Raw genomic sequence first — 26,444 nt, 5'->3', positions numbered from 1 at the left:
AAGGAAACAGTTTCAGAAATCATTTCTAAAACTACATCTAAGATGTCAAAGGGGAAAACAAGCTAAACTGTATATAAAAGGTACGTGGATATAGACTTTAAAATGAAAAAAAATTAAATAAAAATGTGAGCATACTTATGTGGTCACATCTCTCAGTATTTCTGATGTCAAGATGTACTAATTTATGAAAAATATATTAAATATAGTCAATACTTGGTGTTTCTACTGTATTTCACAATCACTAAAAGGATTGGTTGATAAGAAACTGAGATCAGGTTGCTATTTATTCTTTCAAGTCTAAGATTTTAACATTCATTGTTTTTATAAACATTGTTTTCACCAGTGTCACAAAAAGAATAATACAAGCATGCCAGCTTTTTCTGAATAATCTTACTTGTAGGAATGTGCTATTAAGAAATAATTTTTCAAGCTCATAGATGTAAAGACTACATGCATACAATATTCATTGAAAAATTATTTTTGGCCAGGAGCGGTGGCTCACGCCCGTAATCCCAGCACTTTGGGAGGCCGAGGCAGGTGGATCATTTGAGGTCAGGAGTTCGAGACCAGCCTGGCCAACATGGTAAAACGCCGTCTCTACTAAAAATACAAAAATTGGCCAGGCACGGTGGCTCACACCTGTAATCCCAGCACTTTGGGAGGCCGAGGCGGGTGGATCACGAGGTCAGGAGATCGAGGCCATCCTGGCTAACATGGTAAAACCCCGTCTCTACTAAAAATTAAAAAAATTAGCCGGGCGTGGTGGTGAGAGCCTGTAATCTCAGCTACTCGGGAGGCTGAAGCGGAGAATTGCTTGAACCCGGGAGGCAGAGGTTGCCGTGAGCCGAGATAATGCCACTGCACTCCAGTGCAACGGTGCAAGACTCTGTCTCAAAAAAAAAAGTAAAGGAAAACCAACTTACTGTCAATAAAATTATGGTTTTGTAGAGTATGGAATTTTCACCCAACATGCCACAGTGGTTATACAAAGGCTTATAATATTAAATGGAAAAATTTCATGATATAAAATGGTGTGTACTTTAATGATGACATATAGGCATATAAAAAAGGAACAGAAGAGAGTAAGCAAAACTCACAACAGTGATCAGTTACATAAGAATTATAGATTTTAATTTTATTCCTTTCTGTTTTTCAAGTATTTGATGAAATACTATGCAGCCATAAACAGTCAGGTTTTAAAAAAAGTAAATATTGCCGTGCTAATATGTGAAAAAGTGATATATAAAGATATATAAAGAGTGATAAAAATATTAAAAGTGCATATTTTACATTTAAAAAGACTAAGAAAATACATAAAATATTAGAAGTATCGTAGTCATAGTGATTTTTTTTTCTTTTTATATTTTTAACAAGCAGGAAAAAAATCTTTAGATAATAAGGTTAATAAAAAATGAAATGTTTATTTGTGAGTATGAAGAGAGGAAGGATGGTTACAGACCACATTTTAGTAATATGCAAGCAAGTGATTTTGATTGACGATGTCCAGACCCTATGGATAAATAACTTCTTCCTGAGATTTCACTGGGCCATTTAGAAAGTACACTATTCTCAGTTTCAGTATGATGACATTGTTGGTGAATAAAATGTTTAGTGTTCTTCCAGATATATTTTACTTACCCTTAGAAAGTGTCTTGCCAACAGAATTTGGCCTGTGAATTAAATGCTTTTTTAAAAAATCTGGACAAAAACGTAATTTTTGAGTTTGAAGACCTGGATTTGGTGTACCAAATGCCGCTTATGCAACGTTTAGCAAATGACTTCTTTCTTGTTTCCTTCATCTGTAAAATGGTTGTGATTAAAATTATTTTATCATTTTGCTCTAAGAATTAAGGGAGAAAATACACGTGAAAATATTTAGGACCAAACAAATGTTATCGTTACCATGATTGCTTGTTACTTCTTATTTAATCATTTGAATTCTACCTATATACTATGCAAAACTGAAAATTATATCAGCAACAATGATTATTTGTATTTGTTAATTGTTTTTATCTAATCTCTTCACTAACAAAGTACAGAGGAATAGAATCATAAATGTCCTAACCTAAAGGTTCCCGTAAGAATAAAGGTAAAAATAAAAAGTCACCATGGGAAAAATAAAATTGATTAAAAGGACTAGATTTTAAACAGCAGTAGTTTTTTGATAGTTTCAATTTGAAATGATTATAAATAAAACCATAAAAATTAAAATGCTCAGTAATAGTGCTAATGATCAAATATTATGAAGTCCTTTGATTTCATATGACATTTTAAGGGACAGATTTTAATGAACTTGGTAGACTCTCCAACTGATAAAGTACTTTATAGTTCATAAAATCAAATATGCTGAAAGCTATCTCAAGATCATTTATTATTCTCTCCCAAGTCAGTGCTTAAAACTTAGAAAAATGTTGTTGGTCCATATTTGGTTGAGTTGTTATTAACAGTACAGAAGGTGTTGCATGTAGAGCATATATCATGGTGCTATCAATCTGCAAATGTTTGAAATTTCACCATTCCATTAGGAGTATTTACAGTAGATTGATTTTAGCAGTGCAGTAGTTATAATACCTGAAAAGAAGATCACCTTTTCATCATAATAAGAAACTTGATTTAGCTTGCCACCAATTATCTATCTGCTTAGGTCACAGTCACATGCCCATTTTTCCCCGTCTTCCTCAACTTTTCCCTCCTTTCTTTAATAGCAGGTAAGCTCCTTGGATTAGAAACTGCATTTTATTTGCAAATGCGTTGCCAGGGTCTGTCAGAAATGTTTGATATGTAGTAGACAATCAATAAACATTTGTAGAATGAAAGAATGACTGTCAAACTGCATGTATCTCAACCTCACATAAGACTGTGCTCAGGAATAAATAGCATTAGTCCAATAGTTGTGAGAAATTCCGCAGAAGCACGGCAATGTATTCTTTATTTCCTAGAATTCCTGGTCAGTGCTATATGCTATTTGGTGTTTCACAGAAGCTCTAACCATCTTCACTAAATGTTAATGTAAATTTTCCTGGGATGGAACCACCTTCAGCCAAAATAGAATGGGTAGATTCCCTAAATAAAGCTAAGTGATTACATGGGAAAAAACTTTGATTGACAGCCCCTGCTCATGGGCCAAGGATGGGACTCAGCAGTGGAAATTTATTGGGCTCAATATGAGGCATTGTGTTGACACCAAGGAAGAAAAAAGGAAAGTAAATTGTGATCAATGCCTTCAAGGAATTTGTACTCTATTTGAGTAAAGAAGACACATTCATTTAAATGAATTAAATGATGAAAGATAAAAACCAAAAAAATACAGTCCATGAATGAAAAAGATAATGCATTTTCAGAAGCTATTTTGAAGAAAAGATCATTGTAAAGAGAATTGAGGCATCATTGCATCATTGTGATCTGGGTTCATTGTGAAAATGATAGATTTTGCAGTTTGAGGACATGAAGAGGAGCTTAAATTTATTTCTGAAATATGAAGAATCAGTAGTGAGGTAGAAAGAGCCCCAGAAGCCCTTTCATATTGGAGATGTAATCGAAGTCGAAGGCAGTAATGAACAAAAGAGTTTGTTAAAAGGATTTTTTAAGGTAAAATCATGACTCCCATACACATATAAAATTAACTTGTGACAAATGTGTTTATTTAACTCATTAATTAATGAGGGAATGAACAAGAAGTTACAAATGACTTAAAGGAGTGTTTAAAGAACCACACATATATAGGCACTACAGAGTGCTGAAATGTATTTTAAATAAAGGCAAAATTGGCTTCTTCTACAATGAGGAAGGAAGATCAATGGAACCCTACCAGACAAAATTTATTGTCTGTGAACAAAAATTATTTGCATTTTTGTTATCAGTTGTCTGCAACTCATAAAGTTATAAAAACTGAAAGACAATAAGAGCACAGAGATCCCACAGAATCAGGAAGCCCAGACAGATGTGCTAGGCAAAAACTAGGTCTTCATTGAAGATACCTAGTTAAGTTTTTGTTCCATTTCAAAGCCTTTTCACATTTTTTTCCCCTGTCGGTTCATAGGAGATAATGTATAGAGAGATAGATAACAGTTTGAGAGAGTAAGAGGAGTCATTCTGGCGTTCTGAAATACAAACCAAGCAGTTTAGACTTGATTTTTTTATATCAGGGTTTTATATGTTTTACATCAGGGATCTTTTATATCAGGATCTAAATAGGTCCTTCCCAAATGTTAGTTCATACTGGTCAGTACTAGTTACTGAAACATTCTGTTGGGAAGGATTTTTTTCTGGTTGCTCTTCGGAAAGAGTGTTGTGATCACCTTACATTTTCTGCCATCTGCATTACAAGGTTGGGAGGTAGAAAGTGGGAGCACAGGTATTACGCCAATAGGGTGCCATTGGTGGCTTTTAATGAGGGATCGTGGTGCAGTGGATGGGGTCTATAAATGTAGTGACAATGTGCAGGATGGTGTGGAGTAGTAAGAGACTGCAAGCGGGAAGAGGGAAAGTGCACATTGGAGGGAATCCAACCTTAGAAATGTGCTTGGAAAATTAGGAGTAGGGGCAGTTTGGTGCCAGAAGGCAGAGTGCTTGTAAAGGCAAAGTGCATGCCCTTGTTTAGAGAAGAGAACTAGCAAACTTAGTAAGTGGGTGGTCATGGAAGAAAAGAAAATATACATACTACAGTAAGGGTCCTTTCAAGAAGTGAAAGGGATTGTAGGGCAATTCACTTTGGTGATATAAATTCAGTTTTTCATATCACCCTTTAAATCTGTCTTTATTTTCATTTCCATTAATACCATGATAATGTCGATTCTCATACCTTTGTATTAGTTAAAGTTGGAGAAACACCCAAAATAAGAGTGGGTTGAGTAACATAAAAATTAATTTATCTCATGTGCTAATCCAAACATAAGCTATCCATTGGCAGGTGGTGTCCCCATGGTGTTAGAACTCTATATTCCTTCTGTCTTTTTGTTCCTTCTGTCTTTTGCACCATGATCCTCAATATGTTGTTGCTCTGTCCTCATTATCCAATGCCTATGCCACCTCTTGCCCTTATATTTGCATACTAACTAGAAGAATGCAAGAACGAGAGGGCAGGTAACTCCCCTGTAGCGGAAACTGAAAATAGTGGAAACTGGAAGTTGCACATACCATTTCTGTTCATATCCATGGACCAGAACTTCATGACATAGTCATATGTAGCTCTAAGATTCCAAAAAATAACCATATAGACCATAGGCTTTTAGAAATTACAAAGCAAACTTCTAAACAATTCACAGGTCAAAAAATGTAGTGTAAATTTTAAAATTTGTGGAACTGAATGATTAAAATATTAATATGTTAAAATGTATGAGATATAGCAGTAGTGTTATCTATGATGAAATGTAAAGGCTTAAGTGCTGTGTTAAAAATCAAGGGATAAAAATTAATGAGCTTATCACCCAACATAAGATATTAAAAGGAAATTAAAAGAGTAAAACCTAAAGTAAACAAAAGAAGGGAAAAATAAAGACTGAAAATTAATGAAATGGAAAAAATCGTGCAATAGGGCTAACAAAGTAAAGTCTGTTGTTTGACCAACGAATCATAATAAAAAAGACCATTGTCCATTATGATTGAAAAAAAAGGATATAGCTACAGGTCTTGGAGAATTTAACCACATAGCAAAGTGTTGTGAATAATTTTCTAATTATAAATTAGAAGAAATAAACAAATTCCTAGAAAAATATAATTTTCAAAAACTAAGAAGAAATAGCATGACTAAATTTTAAATAAATAATTTTAATCAACTATTTTTAGTCAATTGAAATTTAATCAGAAAAGGGCTACCAAGCCCAAATAATTTTATACATAAGTTCTACCGAATGTTCTAGGGGCAGATAATTTCAGTTTTATAAAACTCTTCCAGAGACTAGATAAAGAGGGAACATGCCCGTTTTATATCCTGAGTCAGCACAGCGTTTATGCTAAAACCAAGCATAGGAGTAAGTAAGGGAATTTAGACCCTTAGTCATTAACACGAATGCAAAAATATATACCAAAGATTAGCAAAGTAAATTTAGGAATGTTTAAAAAGAATAATTCATCATGAACAAGTTGAGTTTGTTCCAGCAGTTCAGTTCGGTTAAACAAGTTAGTTTAACATTAGAAAATTAATCAATGTAATTTATAGCATAGTGACAGATTAGAGAGAAATACAATTTGAAAAGGCCATCCCCATAAATGAGTAAGAAGCATTGATTCTACCACCACCACCATCATCATCATAAACCTTCTATTAAACTAAGAATAGAGGGAAACTTCCTTAATCTGATAAAGGTCATATGGAAAAAAGTCTATGGGTAAATCCCCTTAGCACTGAAATGCTGACGCCCTCCTCTGTGACCAGGAACAAAGGATGTGCTATTCCACAACTTCCGTTAGACACTGTGCAGAAGGTCCTAGCCAGTGCAGTAAAATTGATATTTGCAAATACTGTTCTTGTTTATATAAAATGCCCAAGGAACTCATAGTTAAATTATGAAAAAATACAGAGTTTAGCAATTTCTTTGATAAAAAACAGGATATTTTACTTCTAACTCCAAGCAACAATTACTGAGAAAATGTAATTAAAACTATACCAATGCAAAAGTAACAAAAAATTCAAAGTACATCAGAGAAAAAACTTTAAAAAGAATTACAAGTGCTTTATAGAGAAGACACTCTAGCCAAGAAACTTCTAAAGAAGAACAAGGTAAGGGGAGTTTTCTTAAACATGTATCAAAACGTATTAAAGCTATGGAAATTAAAATGGTGTTGTCTTGGCAAAGGAATATATAAGTCGGTCAGTGTAATCAAATAGAGAACCCAGAAACGGAAATACGTACATATGAAAACTTGATGTTTGACACAAATGGCATCACATACCAGTGGAGTAAGGATGAACTTTTCCATAGATGGTATTAAAAATATTAAACTGAACCTCTGTCTCATATCAGATGCAAAAATGTATTGTTCTCACTCATAAGTGGGAGTTGAACATGAGAACACATGGACACAGGGAGCGAACATCACACACCAGGGCATGTCGGTTGGGGGTAAGGGAGGGAGAGCATTAGGACAAATATCTAATGCATGTGGGGCTTAAAACCTAAATGACAGATTCGTGGGTGCAGCAAACCACCACAGCACATGTGTACCTATGTAACAAATCTGCACATTCTGCACATGTATCCCAGACCTTAAAGTATAATTAAAAAAAAAAGAAAGAAAGAAAGAAAACTGAAATGTGAATGGTAAACCGTAAGATTTTTAGAACAAAAAAATTGTTGAATATTTTCGTAACCCTGGAACCGAAGGAGATTTCTGAAGAGAAAAAAAAGGCAAACAAGGCATTGGAATAATGGATCATATAAAAGAAGTGACTCAAGTTACCATGTTAAAATTAAGAACTTCTGTAAACCAAATAAAAATACAACATAAAAAGAGTGAAAAGAAAAGCCACACATAGGATATATTTGTAGCAGATATAACTGACTACCAATTTGTGTCCAAATCTTATTGCCTAAAAAGCAATTAGAAAAAGGTATCCAAGCTTTTAAAAGGGACAAAAGAAGGGCAAAGTGCATAAGCAAGCATCTCTATTGAAAAAGAAACATGTGAGAAGACATTTTTCATCAGCAATCAGGGAGGCACTAATTAAAACCACAGATTGTCATTTTCTTTAAACTGTATGTATATATTTTACTTAAAATTTTGTATCAATGACATATTTCACCAAAAAAAATTTAAAAACTAAAGGGAATTGAAACATGTTAGTAGAACGTTTTAAAAGCTTTTTACTGCAAAATGATTAATCCTGACCCCAACAGTAATGTTCAAAGAGAGCTGGTAAATTACAGCATGTTCTAACTAGGGTAGCATGCCCCTGGGAGTATACAAAGATCTTCCAAGAGGTAGTCAGGCACAAATAGTTTTAAGAGAATTGGTTTATATTTTTGTTTTGTTTTGTTTTTATTTGTGTTTTTTTTTTTTGAGATGGAGTTTCACTCTGTCACCCAGGCTGGAGGTGCAGTAGCGCCATCTCAGCTCACTGCAACCTCCATCTCCCGCATTCAAGCAATTCTCCTGCCTCAGCCTCCCAAGTAGCTGGGATTACAGGTGCCCACCACCATGCCCAGCTAACTGAGAATTGGTTTTTGTAGCTTCAGTTTCTAGATACACTTTCTCCTAAAATGATTCTGCTTTGAAATGACATCTTACCTTTCATAATTGACTCTCTCCCACTTTATTTAAAAAACAAACAAACAACAACAACAACAAAAACAGGCCTACTTCTCACCCATCCCGAGTTCCATGAGGCAAATTTTCCCAGGCACTTTAAGGTGCCAAGCAAAGGAGTAATTTAAGATTTTTGTGCCTGCTGGCCTTCTTTAATAAAGGCCCTGAGGTAAGGCTTCTTGTCCTTCTTAGTTGCACATATATTTTTGTTAAGAACAAAGAGCTGTATTTGATATATGGGATACTGGGGTTGAAGTGTTCTGAATTAGATGTATACTGTTGATTGGGGAGGGAGGTGAAGACATTTTTATTTAATAACCTCACCTCTTCCACTACTCTACTATAATCAAAGAGTGTATAACTCCAGAAATCAAAGCTAAGAGAGTGTTGATAAGAAATCATTAAAGGCAGCAGTATTTTATTTCATCCAGGTGACAAACTCTAGCAGAGCTCCATGCCTTACCTATGTATCTGTTTTAGAATTATGATTCAAAAGTGAGACAGTTTTCACAGGGACACACATTAATACCATTCCATTGAATTGAGAAAGGAAGTCAGACTCTTTTTATACCATAAAGCAAGCGTGATTTGTCTGATTGGTTTGACAGTAAGGACTGGCTTTGCCAATCTGTAGGTCTGGGGTTTATGTGGAAACATATTTAATGCTAAGATAAATATATCAAAAATATTACAGTAATCGAATAGTGTTAAAGTTAGCAAGATTTTTATTTGTCTCAACCCTTTCTGTTTATGTTGAGTTAAACAAAAGAAAAACAGTTACGTGATAAATCTTGACAAATAAAGCCTTTTTGGCATGCCTTCCAGAAATAGGAAGTAAATGGTCTAAATAACTACATTATAGTCCTTTGGTAAGTCAGGTGGTTTCTCATTCTTTGCTTTCAACAAAGTCAAAAGGGAACTTTGTAGGGCTGATAGATTATTAAAATTAATTTTGATGACAGATCACTATGTAATATTTACCATAAGAGTAGGAAAACATTCAAGAATTGAGTAACATTGTTATAACAAAACTTTCATTCTCATGTACTTTTTATGTGAACAAGATTTGTGATTAAATCTATAGAAATAATGGGAATAGAAATGAAATGAAACCCTGTCTTATTCAAACAAAAATGAGCATTTAGCTATGATTATGTGAACTAATTCAGTGTGGGAGAAGAGGAAACTATATTCATTCCATTAAGAGATATACTTTTTGGAAGCTTTGGATTTTTTTTTTTTTTTACATTTCACATTTAATAATTTTTCTCAAAATTTATAATATACCTAATATTAATTGTAATGCTAATCCAGTCTATAAAAATGTATAACACAGAGCTTTATGGTCACAGGGAATTTTAAAAACCAATTTTTCTCAATATTCATATATATACATTATTACAGAGAAGGATGAAGTATGGCAAAATGATGAAAACACTTATGAACATAAGTATATTTTATATTAGGATAAACTAAAGGGAAAAAAGGAACAAGAAAAAATCTGTCTTTTAACGAGGGTCATATTTATTTTATAAGTGGATAAATGGTGGCAACAAATTACTGAGTTCTTTAAAGTTTACTGGATAAGTTTATATTATTTATATGAATGAGTTTCATTTGAAAATGTCATTCTTTACAATATTGTGAGAAAATGTCATCCTTTGCAACTACTTAAGCTTATGATTAAAAACATTTAGATAACTTAAAATCTGTGAGAGATAGATACATAGCTTTAAAACTTAATTTTGAAAACCATTGACTTAGAGCAAATGTGTAATTAGTAGTTGCAATTAGTCGGCATTTAATCAGCTTCCCAAATACTTAAAAAATCTTATCTCCCTTATTTTCAAAACATACTTACAGAGCTAACACAACTTAAAATGGGGTAAATCCTAACCTAAAGCTGTATAGAGAAAAATATATACTCAAATGCCTATATTGAGAAATATTACAAAACACTGGAAAACTCTTAGAAATATGATTTTTCTTTTAAAAACACTGTGAAGTCTGAAGCATATCTCTGAAAGAGTCATTGAACTATACACACTAGTTGAACTTCAAGATTTGGTGTCCAAGACTGTGAGAAGATGCCCATGTGTCTCTATGGAAATTACAGACTAAGTAATGTCATAGACACTTACTTCACCTGTCTGTGTTGGAGTAGACAATTGCTGTTCGGGTTTTTATTTGTAATTATTTTTCCTTTTTACCCTGGATCTAACACTAATTGTGCTTCATCCTACTGCATGTGCAAATCACTCTACAGGCACCGAAGTTGAAGAAGAGCCATCACTCTTTGTTAGGACACTAAACTGTGCTCTAGGGCACTTAAGAATATATAGACCCAAATGAGTTAGAGTACTTACTAAAGTGCCACTGTACAACTCAGGAAACAACTGACTTGATAATGTAAATCTGGCCAAATAACTGTTAATTATTTGCAGTGCTTCTCCTAAGTATTTGTAAGAATCTTGACGCTAAGGAAAACTTGCCTTTATCTCTTTACAAAGCCAGAACTTGCTGTTTTAAAACCAAAGATCAAGCTAGGTTCATTTTTGGTTTTGCCAAGGCTATGAGCCTCTCATTGAAGTTGCCTGAAAGGTTCAGTCCAATTGGCTTTACACCAAATAAAACGCAGTGTGCTCTGTTACAGTTTTGACCCAGAATCAGGTGAATCCCAGCAGTTTTGGCTGAGCTACATTGTAAAATTTTGGATTTGTTCAGACTTGACACTTCCTGGGAACCCATTCAAACTGAAACCGGAAAAAGGTTTTGCACAAACCCTGTCCTAGCCCGTTCTGCCAAGTTTCCCACTGCTCTAATGTTAGTCTACCTTCTGTATATTCGCATCGAGGGCAAACGGAAATATCCTCATGAATCTCTCATGAGGGATCTTGGGTGAAACAATCTAGACATTCTCCTTTCTCCACCTTGTCCCAAAATACACAGCCTGTATTCTATGTTAGTCAGTATTAAGCTATGTACGTTTTCCAACAATGGGGATATCTTCAAAGGGTTAAGCTTCTGAAACATGACTGTTTATGGTCAAATGTAGAAAATACTGCTAAAAAAGTGGGCTGTTTATGCAGAGGTACAACCTTGTGGCAAAAGGTGATGCCAATTTAAAAAATGTAAGGTTTCTTTCAGCCTATAAAAATTGTTTTCTACAGCCCTGTCAAATTTTTCATAAACATGATAACATAGGAAAGGTATCACTGGGAAATTGCATAATGAATGCAACTTCACCAGCAGATGAATTTAGTATTATTGAATTGCTCAGTGTTTGGAGGTCAGACTGACAGTGTCGTATTTGATGCCGATAAGTAGTCATACTGCCTTTCTAACTTCCTTGGTTGATAATGTGTCTTATAGGCCTGTTCTAAACAATATTAAGAACAGCACATTCTCTGGGTAAAAGCTCTTGCTTTATATTGTGAAGATAATATGAATGTATATTGTAAAGCACAATGGCAGTATCTTTCTGTAAAATATAACACATATAAGAAATGCTTTCTGCTCTCTTTAAGAGAGCCTATCTGGGTGAAAGCTCAGAGTAATGATAGTATATTTGATATTTTTTTAAGATCCTAACTTAACCATAAAATAAGATATTTGTATTACACTCACAATATATAGTGGGGGGAATAGTATATTTTATACACATTTTAAATAGTCTTTAATGAAAAACTGATATGGAGAATTTTCATTTTGTGCATCTAGTTTTAACAAATTACCTTCAATCTTTAGCTGAAAATTATTATATGACTAGTTTTAAATGATGGAAAGTGATATGAGAAAAAATAGTATCTGATTAATAGTCAGAAAATCTAGATTCTGGTCATGTCTCCACCATAGCCAGGCACATGACCCTGACCGAATTATTTAACCTCTCTGAATTTCAATTATTATTATTATTTTTTCATGATTGGGCTGGACTAGATCATCTTTAAAAGTTCCTCTCCCAGCTGGGCGCAGTGGCTCACACCTATAATCCCAGCACTTTGGGAGGCCGAGGAGGGTGGATCACCTGAGGTCAGGAGTTCGAGACTAGCCTGGCTAACATGGCGAAACCCCGTTTCTACTAAAAATACAAAAAATTAGCTGGTCATGGTGGCGCATGCCTGTAATTCCAGCTACTTGGGAGGCTGAGGCAGGAGAATTGCTTGAACCCAAGAGGCGGAGGTTGCAGTGAGCTGAGATCGTGCCATTGCACTCTAGCTTGGGCAAAAAGAGCGAAGCTCCGTCTCAAAAAAAAAAAAAAAAAAAAAAAAAATTCCTCTCCCTAGTAGGCTTTGTCTAATATAGGAGGAATTAAAAATCTGGGGTGTTCACAAAATTTCTATGTTGCCAGTAGTTACTATCAAACAACTTACCCTAGTTTAATCATATTATATTATGTATGAGATATTTATTACGTCCCTACCATGTCTCAACACTGTCATAAAGCATACAGCAGACGAGGTTCCTGCTGCCATGGTTCTCACATTTTAGATAATGTTAGAACTTGATGCTAGAAATCCTTGTCAATACCCCTCACCCTATTCAAGAGAAGTCTAGAGGCCAGAGGAGTTTATGAATTTCTAAATGTGACAAAACTAGGGCTAAAATTCAGATGTCCTGATTAGCAACACAGCATTCTTTCTATTCCACATCCTTCACTTGTGACTGGTGAGAGTAATGAAGATATGCGTAAAGAACGCTTTGCAAGTATCTAGTAAATGATACAAAGTGAAGAGGAAGAAAATTTGCAATCAAATCTCATATTTACCTTGAGCAGGGTAAGAAGAAATAGGGTATGGACATTTTTGGACCATATTTAAGATTGTTATAATATGCCCTAAGCTCATTGGTAAATGGAGTTTCATACAACAACTTTGATCTAGTTTTCCTCCTTTTGAATGTTGAAGAGTTGGCCTGCCCCTAGATTGCATTACTAGTTCTATCTTGAGCTTTGTCAGTGATATTAAACACCTCAGTTGACCTTTTTTTATGCATCTGCATAACAGCTGTAATACCACTTACACAAGATTTTATAAAGTTTGTTTAGAGCTTTTATTAAACTTTGATCTCAGATGAAAGGCTGGAGAGAGTATAACTTGTTCTGTTAGCACTGTTAGTACAAATACCCAAAGTGGTCTCTTGTTAATTATTTAACACTAATATATGATTTCATCCTATCATATGCCCCAATTACATTGTATTTGAACATCAAACAGTAAAAGGCCAAACTGTCAAAATAGCCTGTCCATTGTTATTCTCTTTAGGCTCACTTCTTAATTATTTTGCTAGCTGGTTTTCCATAAATGATTTTCTGGAGCTTTTGTGATGTTTTTCTCTCCTAGCATCTCACTGTTACCTATGCTTTCTATCACAGCAGAGGCCTTGACATGGTTGGTTGATTGCTATCAGGCATTAACTATATAGTGGCTTCAGAAAGCCACTGAAACATAGATAGACTCGCTGACTTAAAGTATGTGGATTCTATGAAGTACTCCCTTTACATCTTCTTTTCCAAGAACTTCTGATTTTCATTTTATCCCTTTCATTTCTAACTCAAACCTCATTTTTCTGTGAAATACTTCAAAGCTCCTACTTCTACATTAGTTTTTGCTTGAAGAAGAGTACGTTTGTTCCAGAAGTGTAGGAATTAAGTGACAGGGTAAGGTAAAAGCCTGATACTCTCCAACTCTGTTGGATGGGAGTTAGATGACCTGATTGTGAATTCTGGCTTTTTCACATGGGCGACTCACTTAACCTCTCCAAGCCTGTTTCCTATCATCTAGGAAATGGGACTAATTCTTATCCTGCATGTGTCACAGTTTTGCTCAGAAGGTCAAATGAGACAATGGATGGGAAAGTCCTTTTCTAAATTTTAAAAACAATCATCCCCGATGTATGCATTACCTTTACCAGCCACAACAGCAGTGTGTGGACTGGAAAGGTTTGGCCCATTAATCAGGACATTTGCATTCTGTCCTAGTATTGCCACTCTGGTTATGTGCCTTAGCACTCTGTGTTATGTTAATTTTACCTCCAAAATTCAGCTCAGTTATTTTACATGTAGGCTCTAAGAAATTTAGATTTAGAGTTCTTATTTAATAACCCCAGTAATTTTAGTTCAACACACCCTCACCCCCAGATTCAGTTGACCCGGGGTAGGACCCAGTATTTTTTAAAGCTTGCCAGATGATTGTAATGTACAGCTATGGTTGAGAATCACTGATTTATGCCATCTTCAACATGTCCTTCAAGAATTGCCTTTAGTGTGTCCCCTAAAACCTGGTGTTACTCTGCTTTCCTGGATTTTGTCCTACTCATTAACACAGACTTAATTTCATGTCTTTTCTACTGATAGCATCATGTCTTCTCTCCCCAGTATTTTTTCTTTTTAATCTATTGAAACAACAGTTGTAAGATTCTTTCTCACACATTATTTTCCATAACTGTCCAAGGATCAAGGGAGCTTCATTTTAGCCTTTTGTTAACATTAAAATTTGTCAGATCTAACTTCAAGGACCAGTTTGCTCAGTCATGAACTCGCCAAATGACCAATTCTCTTATTTTAACAAATTACAACAAATTGACTGATTTACAAAACCATTATCTTTGGAAACTATATAAACAGTTAAAAACAAATTAGTGGTTATTGTTTATTTTTATGGTAAATCAGTGTAATTGCTGGTATATTGATTAAGATTATGTAAACTGGCTCTCTCATCTTCCTTTTCTAATTTTTCCTCTTACTACTCTTGTGTTAATCCTTTGTTGCATCACACTCATTGCCTTTCATTCATTTCTCCATTCAGCATGTGATAACCAACTACTCCATGCAATGGATTGAGTAGGAAGCATGGTTCCTTCTTATAGGCACTGCACTGGAGGGTGGCATGGGACAAGTACTTCTTGTTTGAAGTCCTATCAGACTCCACAGAAGTGGTTTGAGTAGGCTCACAGGGAGGAGAAACTTGAGACTAAGAGGATGAAGAGGATTCTGAGAATGATGGTAAAAGGTTGAGAGCTTTTCAAGGGTGGTTTACTTCTCAGTCTACTATCAGGGTCAACTGAACCCAATCTTGGTTTTAAAATTTTTTAAAGTATTGATTTTCTTAAAATCAAATAAAAAACTTTTATCCCTTTTAAAAAGATCTTCTATGAAGACACAAATAGAGATTTTCCTTATTTTTAAAATATAGTAAGTCCCATTCTGTCTTGCAGATACATAATAGATCTTGGTGATCTCATATTCTTGAAGTATTTTGCTATTTTATCATTCTGGAAATTATTTTATCATTATTCATCAATTGTTTCTAACTGTGCTAGAAAGAACTAAAATAATATGACAATAGAGGAATGATGGAATCACATAGAAGGATGTTAGAATCAAAGAACTAAATAATCACTATTACATAATACTTCATTTTTAAAATTATATTGCCCAAAGTATGTCCGTGAGGAGTCTGAGATTTTGCACAACTTGCAAGCCGGCAAGGTAGGTAGGCCCTTTGGCAGATTATTAGGTCATGAGGTCATGAGGTTGGAGCCTGCATGATGGAATTAGTGCCCATATAAGAAGCAAAAGATACTAGAGAGATGATCTCTCTCCTGGCTATGTGAGGACACCTCAAAAAGGGGGCTGTCTACATAAGCTAGGAAGCAGGTCCTCACCAGACACAAGATCTGCTGGAGCCTTGGTCTTGGAGTTCCCAGCCTCCAGAATTGTGAGAACTAAATGTTTGTTGTTTAAGCCACCCACTTTATGGTATTTTTATTACTTATTTTATTACTTAGCAGCCAAACTAAGAGAGTCCCTATGTTTAAGAGTTTTCAATTTAATGGGAAAAAAAGATGGCTAATGAAAAATTATGATATAGTATACATGTTTATCTCTATTGACCTATTTTCATTCAGAAACCCAAAGAATGTTCTTGAGCTGAATCTGGTCAGCTTTAGCAGAATAAAATCTGGTATAGTGATGTCGTAGATTGGATTTGCACATAGTAGGTGCTAGTAAATGCTTGTTGAGTACAGGAAAGACTGGATGCTGTGTCCAGTTCTATTAATAAGCTTTTGTGAAATCCTGCCTAATTTTCAGAGTATTGCATGTTTTCTAGAGTTTTCATAGCACACTTGAAGTGTCCAAAGTTGTGTGGTTTTGGCTACTTTTAGTTACTAATGTGTCTGGTAAAGGCTGCAGGACTTACTCATTTTAGTTGAATATGTAAAATGAAGTAGGGGAGGGGGCCTGAGTTCAAAACTTCAAATTGTTTTGGCAAGACCAGCTCTTTTTCCTATTTGCTGCCAGCCACAAAGCTTCATTGTTGTCCAGTTGAATGAATGCATGGCTTTCATTTGGGCAGGGAAGGGAAGGACTTTCTAGCTATTGGAGTTTCAAGAAAGCAATTGGTTGTGGCAAATCTTAGATGAATGTGTTCACCAAATAACATTGTCAGCTGTATTGTATCCACTGGTTTTCATGATCCATTTTTCTCAGCCAGTGGCTGAAGATTCAGCATCAGGCCAACTTCAAAAATATATACTTGTGCTCACATGTACTCCATATGTACCCTCTTAATACTTTTTGTTCAGCCATTTAGCCTAATAGAGCATCTCAAACATACTTAACCTTTAACATTAGCTGTCTAGATAAATTGTTTGTCAAAATATATTGCTCTAAGTTCAGATTATTGGTACTTTTAACTAAGTATGGTTTGGCAGTGAGGATTCTTTGAGACAGTGCAGCTGGATTTTTGAAGGTTTTAAGATATACCTGATAGTCTCTGCTTCTGTCTGCTTTGGCAGCAGTCGTCAGGGAAACACTTTGCTACAAGAGCCAGAAGAGTGTTTCTAAGTGTTCAAAAAAGGATTATGAAAGTAAACTTTACAAATATAGGCATAGTTGATCTCACTTATTTTTGAAATAAATCTCAATGCCACAATGGTAAAAATAAAATACCTTGCCGGATTTCTGTTTAGATCTGATCTGCCTGTCACAAGAAATTCATCCATATAGGAGGATTAGCTGTTCACATTGTCTTTCAACATCCAAGTGCTGTGTGTGGAGTAATGGAATATGATTAATTCATTTTGTCATTCTCTTTGAGAACACAGGACATCTCTAAAAAAGAAAATAGCCCTTTATTTTGAGGACAGAGAAGATTAATTATGTTTACCTCACCAAGGCGCTTTTAAATAAATCAACCTAGACCCTACCTTAGCCAGAACACTGATCATTCCTAATCAGAGCTCTCTATCAGGACCCTCTGCTCCAGGTTAAATATGGAAGAGACAAATGTGATTACCTACTTGAGGGTGTCTTGAGGACTTGGGGCCAGGGCTTTGCAGGATTCAGGGAAATGATTAGCATTTCTCAGTATCTGCCCTGTGCTGGGTGTCCCCATCATTGTCCAGCAGGGCCAAGCTCCTATAGACTCATCCATAGGAAACATGTTGCTCTTCAGAGCACTCACTCCTATGCCATGTCATTAGGTCCACAGAAGACTTGGTTCTCATCTTCCTCTCTTTAACTCGGTCTATACTGTCTATCTGAACTTTACCATCCCCTCATTCTTCTTTCAGTTCTGTTTTTTGTTTTTATTATTTCTTTAATTTTGAGTCTGTTGAGAAATATTCTCTGTCCCTCAAAGATAGTCGATTTTTAAATTCTACATTCAAAATATAATCTTGCAATATTTTTCTTGCCACAATATTTCTAAGTTCTAAATGTATCTTTATGTATGTTTATGATAAGAAGGTTTCATTTAATAAAATTGAAATGTATTTGTGTGTGATACCAAGTACTCAGCACTGGAAATATAGGTAAAAATATCATCCTGCCTTTAAGGAATTTGCAGTGTAATGAAAGAGACAAGTAAACACACATTACAAAATAATTACACACAGGATGGGAGGCACATATACACATAGGAAATACTAAGGATGGGCACTTAACCCAGAGTTTAGAGGAAAGGCTCAGAGGTTAATAACTAGTGTTATCATTGTAGTAATAGCTAACATTTATTGAGTGCTTACCGCATGCCAAGCCCTGCTCTAAGCACTTTACATGTGTTAATGTATTTGATCCTTACGACAACTCTGCAAAATTAGGAAACTGAGTCCCAGTGTAGAGGGATCAGGAACTTTTCTATAGACAGATAGCCAGTAGGTGACTAACCCAGGGTTTAAACTCAGGTAGACTGCCTCAAGAGCCCAAGCTCTTAACTGTCATGTTACAGGAGGTATTGACCAAGCCCAGTCTTGCAGGAGAATCAGTGAGCTCGTTTAAGCAATGTGTAGAGAACATTTCAGACAGATAGACCTTCATGTATAAAGTCACGATGGCATAGAAGCTTTCAGGACAGAAGCAAAAGTATGGAGTAAGATTTGTGGCAATAAAACGAGAAGTTAATTAGCAGTATTTAGATAAGGGTAAAATTGTGAGTTTTTTTTTTAAGTTAGGCCAGTTATAAGGTGAAAAAAATGAAAAGCAAGTTCATTGCCTGCTTTTGGAAGCATCTTTTCTAAAAATACACCATGACAAATATTTGGAGTTGGTAATTTCATGGGGTAAACACCCAAGGAAACAAAAATGTCTTTTTTCCTGTTTTTTTTTTTTTAACACAGTCATTAGCTTCACTTTCTGCCATAGAAGAGTGAAGGTTTTTCCACTCCATAGGTATTCTTGGGTAAATATTAACTCCAAGAACCCCATATCTACTTTTTTCCTTAGTTTGCTTTTTCTTTATAAAATCTTTTTTTCTCCATACTCTTTCCAGCCTTTTAAGCTTAAAAAGGAGATCCTAACCTGCTATAGGAAGAACTTAATGCTACAGTGGACTACGGCTAGTGCCAAAAAGGTTATTAGAGATGTTCAGATACTGTTTTCCCATTTTCCTGACTTAGAAACTGAGAACCATGGGTTAAATTGTTTGCCCAAGTTCATACAACTGGTAATGTCAAAGCTGAGCTATAACCTTGTATCTCCTGATTTCTTCTTATTGATGATCTTTTTTACTATGTCTTGCTGCCTGTCCTTAATCAGAAGGTTACCACAAATAAAAATATGATTAGAGAAAACATTTTGTGGACATATATGACATTTTCAGAAGTTTACAGCCAAAATGCATGCTCTTGGGGTGAGAGAGTGTTTGGGGTAAATCGGGAGCATTTGGTATGGTACCATTGGCCTTCTGGGGATTCCGCCTATTCTCCCTGTAAATTTTTCACAGACCTCTATGCAAAGGACACCCTGAGGTGGGTCTCAGAGTTTCTGCTACTGTTCAGCAAGTCCCCAGCCTAGGAGTAAGATGCCCATCTTCCCCTCACACAGCACTCCCAAACTCCACAAGACCTTCTCCTGGCTAGGGGTGAGGGGCTAGCAGTCTGCTCTCCAAATGACATCCTGATATTTATTTAGAGAGTAAATGAGAGGATGTCACTCCTCTGCTCAAACCCTCAAAAGACCTTCCATCTCATTAAGAATTAAATACAGAATTTTAACTGTGGCCAAAAAGGCTCTAAAACCTCTTGCCCCAGACATCTTTGGCCTCACCTGGCTGCGAGCTCCTACCTGGCCACACCAGGCTCTTCACTATTCATTCCCGCAAAGTGCCACACAGGTGCCCTCCTTAGGGCCTTGGCCCTGAGTTTATCCTTATTGGGGGAACCCATCCCCAATATTTCAAAGTAGGTTCTTTCTATTTTCCGTAAGTGTCAGCCGGCTGAGAAATAAAGAGAGACAGTACAAAGAGAGAAATTTTACAGCTGGGCTGCCAGGGGTGACATCACATATCAGTAGGACTGTGATGCTCCCTGAGTCTCAAACCAGCAAGTTTTTATTAAGGGTTTCAAAAGGGGAGGGGGTGTAAGAACAGGGAGTAGGTACAAAGATCACATGCTTCAAAGGGCAAAAAACAGAACTACTACTAAGGGTCTAACAAAGATCACATGCTTCTGAGGGAACAGGACAAAGGGAAAAAGCAGAACCATTGATAAGGGTCTATGTTCAGCGGTGCACAGTGCATGTATTGTCTTGATAAACATCTTAAACAACAGAAAACAGGATTCGAGAGCAGAGAACCAGTCTGACCACAAATGTACCAGGGTGGAGTTTTCCCCCACTCTAGTAAGCCTGAGGGTACTGCAGGAGACCAGGGCGTATCTCAGTCCTTATCTCAACCACATAAGACAGACATTCCCAGAGTGGCTGTTTATAGACCTCCCCCCAGGAATGCATTCCTTCCCCGAGGTATTAATATTAATATTCCTTGCTAGGAAAAGAACTTGGCGATACCTCTCCTACTTGCACATCTGTTTATATGCTCTCTGCAAGAAGAAAAATATGGCTGTTTTGCCTGACCCCGCAGGCAGTCAGACCTTATGATTGTCTTCCCTTATTCCCTAAAAATTGCTGCTGTTCTGTTCTTTTTTAAGGTGCACTGATTTCATATTGTTCAAACACACATGTTTTACAATCAATTTGTACAGTTAACACAATTATCACAGTGGTCCTGAGGTGATGTACATCCTCAGCTTAGGAAGATAATGGGATTAAGAGATTAAAGTAAAGATAGGCGTAATAAATTATAAGAGTATTATTTGGGAACTGATAAATGTCCTTGAAATCTTCACAAGTTATGTTCCTCTGCCACGGCTCCAGCCGGTCCCTCTGTTCGAGGTCCCTGACTTCCTGCAACATATCCTGTCCCCATTGCTTTCCTCTGGCAATGCTCATGACTCAGTCTGCTCCAAAACCATTGCATCAGAGAGGCTGTCACAGACCCCTGTGTCTAAAATAGAAACCCTGTCACTCACTACCACTTTACCCTGCTTTACACTTCTTCAGAGTGTTTATGACATCATATTTTATGAACATGTTAGTTTCTCTCCCATTTCTGTTCCTGAGGACAGAGAGTTTTTACCTTTTCACCTCTAGAACAGTGTCTGAGGCATTCAGTAAATATTTGCAGACTGAATAAATGTGAAAAGCTTTCCTTCATCAAATAGTATTCATTCATTTGTTTACGTAGCATTTGCTGAATAGCTCTCCTGGGTCAGGCACTTTGGTGGAATGCTGGGGACATATATTCCCTACTCTCATGATGCTTATTGCCCACTGCTAATGCAAGCATTAATAGGTCACACAAATTAATATTATATTAGTGCTCCAGTAAGTGTTGCCAACGTGAGGCTCATGACGCAATGGAGAGATTGTTTCACAGTATCAGAGAAAGCCGGGGAGCCTTCCCTGAGGAAGTGATGACTAAGCTGACATACGAAAGAAAGTAAAAGTTAACCAGTTCACTTAGGATTTGTGCTTTTCATTACATGCAAATTCTACATTTAAAAAAATAATGAAGTGGAGTTGATGATATGCATGCTGAATTAGGTGAGGGAACGTGTATTAATATATGCAATGTACTTCAAAATGCACCCCAAAAATAAGTTGGATCGAAGGATAGACAGAGTGATGGATAGATGGATTGATATATAATAAAGCAAATATAAAACATAATGTTAATAGTTGAATCTAGGTGGTGGGTATACGGGTGAGCTCTGTAAATTTCTTTCACATTTCCTGTATGCTTGAAGATGCTCATAGCATTGTGGGGAAAAGTGTTAACCAGATAAGGAAATTGGAAGGAACATTCTCCATGGAAGGCACAATATGTACAAAAGTAATTTTTGTGCTATTACACTTCTATTACTTTAACATCTTAGATGATGTTTGTAGAATAGTAAATGCATTTCTAAATGTTAGATATAGTTTTAATTAAGTTTGGCTTTTTTCTGCTTTGTGCTCTGTTGACTAGTTTTTATTAACTCTAATTTTAGATGGTCACTGACCTCTTCACCTTTTAGAAGTTACTAGAGTTGATGGTACCTCAGAGATTCAGCTTTAAAAAGAAAAATCTGCTGTTTGAAAAGTACTTGACACTTTTCAGTTCACATTCACATTCACTGTCCTACTTGTGCCTATCACAAGTAAGTACTTGATAGTCACAAGTAAGAGAGTGAATGTGAATGTATTGTTCTGTGGGCGTAGAATAATAAAGACCATTAATATTGATCCCCATTTTGCAAATAAGATACGGAAGCTTAGAAGGGCAGGGCAAAGTCATATTCCCAAAATCACAAAACACAAGTAAGTAACATTACTGGAACTATGAATATCCACAAATTAGGGATGCTGATTTCCAATGCAGCATATATTCCACCTCTGTTCATCATTCAGCTGGTTACACATGTTTGGGACCTGTGTATCTAGAAGCATAGTTTCTTTACCTGTCACCATAGCAAAAATTGCTAAACACAGTATCTTCTAGGAAACCTTGGCTTATACTGTTTGTTCATATTTTAACATGCAATCACTTTAAAAAAATTGTTTTTTTGCAAACGCTCTGAAATTTCTTTCCCTTGTGAGTACATTTTATGTTCAGTTTTAAGAAATGAAGTGATTACAATTAAGTAGATTGTAGATCTCAAGACCCTCCTTCTTGTAAAACAGTTGTAAGTGCCTAGTTTATTGTTCAGCACACAGAGAACATTAAACTAGTCCTCATTTGTCTTTGTGTGTTATTTTTTCTTTATATCAGGGAGTGGCAAGAATGATATGAAAGAAGACAATTTCAAGAATCCTCTGGGAAAGAGATGATTCTTTATTTCCTCTGTCTTCCCTTCTCCATCAAATCATTCTTGGTGTTTTCTTATTGAAAGGAAAAAAAAAAAAAACCCAAATCACCCATTTGGAGAAAATACTACATCTTTTTAAGCTAATAGTAAGATAATGGGTTGACTGTAACATAATTCAGTTATATGTAGAAATAAGAAAGCAGTCATCTGAAATGGCAGATTCTGTATTTCATATAGTTCCTCTCTTAAAAAAAAATACTGTGAATAGGAGTTGGAAAATACCTAGAAAGCCTTCTGTATCTCAGTTTTCAGTGAAGATATGTTACCTGTTCTCAAATTTTATCATTGCTTTTTAAAGGAGATCTACCACTTTTGACTACAATAGTGTTATATGAAGACAAATAGAATTTGTTGTTGACAAAAACTCTTTTAGATGTTAGCCCAAATGTAGACACTGATGTCATAGTGCCATGTTAACTTAACAAGCATTTTTACTTAACAAGCCTTATGTACCCTCTTACCCCAATACACATGTAAACACTTCTAAGTGGGCATCTGATTTTTTAGACCGCTCATAAAATACAGTCTAGAAATAGAGGACTCCTCTGATATCCCAAGAAATACACACAACTTTGAACACTGGGGCTCATAAAGAACGTGCATCAACACCATGACTTCGGTGGCCTATTCTCTGCTACTGTTTGGTGTGGTTCCAGTGAGTGTCTTATACAGTTTGGAAAACAGGGCCCTATGAAGCCAATACAGCTGTGCTGGATCGAGTTACCACAAGTGAAAAGGCATACAGTCTATCCATTTTATGATCTCACCCTTCCTCTCCCAGAAACGTGTTTACTCAGGTCCTTTTACCACCTTTCAGCCATTTGTCAGGAAAGTTTTGCAGTGGATCTGTTTCCAAATGAAATAGAATTGCATTTTTGAACCCAAATAAACTGCTTCATAGCCTTATTTATTTAACATGTGTGCAGTGCCAAAAACTCACACATTTATTTTTAAAATAAAAATGTAGATATCATCTCCTTTAATTTATTCATCATCTAAACCTCAAAACACATATGATTTCAATAACACTATAAGAAAATGGTAGTTGTTACATGTTAATAAGAAAATAAATGTGCAGTTTTTTTTCAAAGAGCAGTATAAATACTAAAATATATTTATGGTTAAATCTGTTCCTTAAGTTTTCTTTACAGGAGACAGGAATCTAAGAATTGCAATGCATTCCCCCCTTTTAATTCCTAATTGCTGCTACTTATGTTGTCATACTATATTATTTGGTTTCCCTGCAGTCAGAAATAAAGGAACTACTAAGGAAAAATGTACTGTGGAACAGTACAGACAGCTGAACTTCATAGGAGTTGGGTGTTGTTGCAGATTTCAGAATGGCAAAACTGACAGCTTACTCTTTGCCCTTGTCAACAGATAGCCAAACACATCTGTAGGCGCAAAAGCCACAGGGCCTATTAGACAAGATTTCTGAATTTCACTATTGCTTCTACCACTTGATCTTGCCCTTAGTCTAGAGGAAATACATAAAACATCAAACTTGTGCTTCTGGGGTTTTAATAAAGAGGTCAAGATTCAGTGGGTTTATTAGAACATGGTAAGTCTACCTTTGTCTGCATTTAGCCAACATTTATTTGAAACACCTCTTAGTGGCCAGGTAGTATGCTTCACTAGTGTTAAATGTTATGAAAAAAAAAAAAAAGGCAGTGTTAGTATCATAAAACTCCTCTGACATTTAACATCCTATAATCAACAGAAACACTGTCCAGACCCCGTGTGTGTGTGTGTGTGCATGTGTGCGTGCGCGTGTGTGCACACAAGTGTGTTTAGACACGTGGTCCTGAGTACAGACTCTTTAGCACCAGTGAGATGACATTCTTTATGGTTTCATCTTAAAACTTTTCTTCCAGAAATAAGCCTATCAAGGACACATCTTCAAAATCTAGCTGCTAAGAGTTGATAGCTAGAGGGAAGTTAGGAATTTACATAAAGCACTCACTATTTAGCTTCTAGTTGCAATGTACTCCGTTTTAGCTGGCAATTTGCCATGAAAATATTTTCCTAATAAGAACCTTGCCATTTCTGCATTCAGACTGCTTGGATTTGCATCCCAGCTTTGCCACCATCTGACTGCAAGGAAGTTATTTACACTCTCCGGTCCTCAATTGCCTTATCTGTATAATGATGATAACAATAATACGTACCTATCTCTTATGGTGGTGTGAGGGATTAGGAAGTGTATTCAAATTTGAATTGTGTGTTCATGGTTCAGTCTTTCATTTTGCTACTAAACAGGATTAAGATTAACTGATCATCTGCTTTGACCCTACTTCTAGGCCCCTGGAAGTCCAGCTCTTCTAGCCTCTGAGATAAACCAAATATGCACAATGTACTGGCCCTTTATGAAGTGGAATCTTAATTGTGAACTTTTCTTTGTTTTCTAATTTTAAACCCCTTTGTAAGCATCTGATTTATTTATTCTCGAAAACAACTAAAGACAAATTAAGCACGTGTCATATGCTGGTGATATTATTGAAATAAACTTTGCTCCCTTTTTTTTGTTTGTTTTTTTGTTTTTTTGTTTTTTTGAGACGGAATCTTGCTCTGTCGCCCAAGCTGGAGTGCAGTGGCGTGATCTGGGCTCACTGCAAGCTCCACCTCCCAGGTTCACTCCATTCTCCTGCCTCAGCCTCCCAAGTAGCTGGGACTACAGGCGCCCGCCACCGCGCCCGGCTAATTTTTTGTATTTTTAGTAGAGATGGGGTTTCACCGTGTTCACCAGGATGGTCTCAATCTCCTGACCTCATGATCCGCCCGCCTCAGACTCCCAAAGTGTTGGGATTACAGGCGTGAGCCACCATGTCCGGCCCTGCTCCCTTAACAGTGGGGACTTGTCCATGCCCTTTAAGGCATGAAATAATGTAAGGCAGAAAAAAATTAACCAACTTAGAAAACAAAATATTTCCCTGACTCTGCACAAAGTATTTCGCCCTGGGAATTAACATGACATAGGTCCTCATGACATCTCTGAAATACAGCAAGTTTCTTATTTTAAACTATTCATCTGCTAATGGATCTTGTCTCTCTGGCTATGAGCTTTGGGGTGAAAATAATTTTGAAATCTTAAGTAATGTGACAAGATTCTAATCACAGAATCCCAGCCGATCTTAAAAAAAAAAAAAGTTGCAATGTTATTCATGTTCTTGAGTTTGTATGCCAAAGTGGCAGTTTTAAGTACACTCACATACATGCAGAGAGAGAGAGAAGAGCCAGAAAATACATTTTTCTCCCAAAAAATATCACTTAATCATGAAATTATGAGACCTGAGACGCCTGTAAGATTGGACTCATTGTCTTCATTACTTCACATCTTGTTGTTGCAAATGCCCTAGTTAGTTCAGCATTTGTGCATGCAATTCCCTTAAAGTAAGTACAAATAACTTTTTTCTTTGTATAATTATTACATCTTTTGTTCCCCTGGGTAAGCTAAATGCTCCTGAAGAACAGGACGTATGCCATCTATGTTTGTGGATCTTTCTATGATATCC

General features: G+C 36.1%; 1 protein-coding gene across 4 annotated transcripts in view; it reads left to right on the top strand.

Moving 5' to 3' along the window:
• CEP128 (centrosomal protein 128) overlaps positions 1-26,444 on the top strand; it is a 447,679-nt gene that overhangs the window by 383,841 nt on the left and 37,394 nt on the right. The gene's annotated exons all lie outside the window — the stretch shown is intronic.

This window comes from Pan paniscus, chromosome 15 (genome assembly GCF_029289425.2).
Source record: "Pan paniscus chromosome 15, NHGRI_mPanPan1-v2.0_pri, whole genome shotgun sequence".
NCBI lineage: Eukaryota > Metazoa > Chordata > Mammalia > Primates > Hominidae > Pan > Pan paniscus.
Note: the sequence above shows the minus strand (reverse complement) of the source record. Positions and strands in the feature narration are given on the sequence as shown.